This window comes from Solanum pennellii, chromosome 3 (assembly GCF_001406875.1).
Source record: "Solanum pennellii chromosome 3, SPENNV200".
NCBI classification, from domain to species: Eukaryota; Viridiplantae; Streptophyta; class Magnoliopsida; order Solanales; family Solanaceae; genus Solanum; species Solanum pennellii.
Window position 1 is genome coordinate 10,477,754 of NC_028639.1, and position 1,646 is coordinate 10,479,399.

Consider the following 1,646-nt stretch of genomic DNA (forward strand, 5'->3'; position numbering starts at 1 on the left):
TCTCTCATCATTCTCCCTTCTCTCATTTGCTCTCTTGCTACTTAACAAAACATTAATATTCCGGTAATTATTCAAGGGTTCTTCTTTGCTATCTTATTACTTTGTTCGAGTAAAGGTTGAATCAATTCGTTTTGCTTAACGGGTTAGTATTCTTAACATTCACACTATCTTTACATTCACAATTTGTGTAAGCTATTGTTTTGTATGTAGAATTCGTCATTAAACGATTGCATATTGTCTCACCTTAACTAACAAGTGTGATTACTTGTGTAGTTATTTAATTACTTTGACAGGTTTCATATTTGAAGTTCAAGTTGAAGATTAACTGAAGAAGGATTTATTTATTTGTTTGAATGTATATATATATCTATATATTTATTTTTTTCGCTATTTTATTTATTCGAATGTTGTAACAATTGTAACCCTAAAGATCATATAATAAATTTATTTGGGGGTCGTCTAGGGGGGGGGATTTATATGCTTATTTGTTCGTTATATTTTTTAGAAATCATGCCTATAGGTTTGTCTTTAACCACCTAGATTTAATGTTTATAGGTGTTATAATCTAATCAATTTTCACTTTGCTTGACACTTTTGTTAATAAAGTCTAAAAAATAATAAACTAGATTCCGTTAATGTTAAAAGCAAATCATAGTAATTTAATAGGCCGATTAGGTGTTTTTAACAATGTTATAACTTCTAGCATCATCTTGTCATGCCTAAGGATTAATCTGTTCATATCATTTAGATTTACGAAATCATGCATACATGTGTTATTTTGAACACCTAGAAATTCATGTCTATAGGCTTGAAAATAACTTTTAACATATCCGTAAAAAATAAAATTTGTTTGTTCATATTTGTGCCCTTCCCCCAAAATTGGTTAATATTATTAGTAATCCTATTTGTCTTCCGCATTCATGATGCAGTATGTTTTTTTTAATAAATACTAAATTATAATCATTTCATGCAAATTACTTGGCTTTAAAAAATATTTCATATCAAAACCTTGCAACATAATTTTCTTAAAAAGTCATTATTCAATCTTTCTTTAAAACTTTGGATTGATTATGACATTGTTTATTTTGAAAAATAAGTTATAAGCACTATCTCCTAACCTATCGTTAGTGGGAAAGTCAAAGGAACTACGAGGTCTAGTTCTAATTTTTAAACCCGACGCGTTCTCGGAAGTACCACCTACCCATGGATTTCCAAAAGAATTATATGCATCTATATGTTTATGTGCCTACATCTTTTTAAATCATTTTCAAAAAATAAACTATTGTTTTTTTTAAGACCGACCTCAAATCAAAATTGTTTCTATGGTGGAGGAGCGCGATCAACAATATCGTGGCATCATCCCTACAAAGAAACAAACATTTTTTTAAAATAAAAATACCTATTCAAAACTTATCAATTTTCAAACTTTATTTTCGCACATATTAATTGCTTAATATTTGCCAATTTTGTTTATAACATAGTGTCGTATGTCAAAATAAATCAAAATGAGCTTTATTGTTTATTGCCATCACCTAGCTTTGCATATTTAAATAAAATAAAAATAATAAAGAGTCTTAATTGTTTATATTTGTTATCACTTAGCGAGTTTAAATAAATTAATAAATGAAGTGACCTATTTGCTACTT

General features: G+C 27.9%; 1 long non-coding RNA gene across 1 annotated transcript; it reads left to right on the forward strand.

Moving 5' to 3' along the window:
• Positions 1 to 462, forward strand: LOC114076562. The gene is made up of 2 exons (XR_003577556.1): positions 1 to 63; positions 294 to 462. It is a non-coding gene; the product is annotated as an uncharacterized LOC114076562 (long non-coding RNA).
• The last annotated feature ends 1,184 nt before the right edge of the window (positions 463 to 1,646 follow it).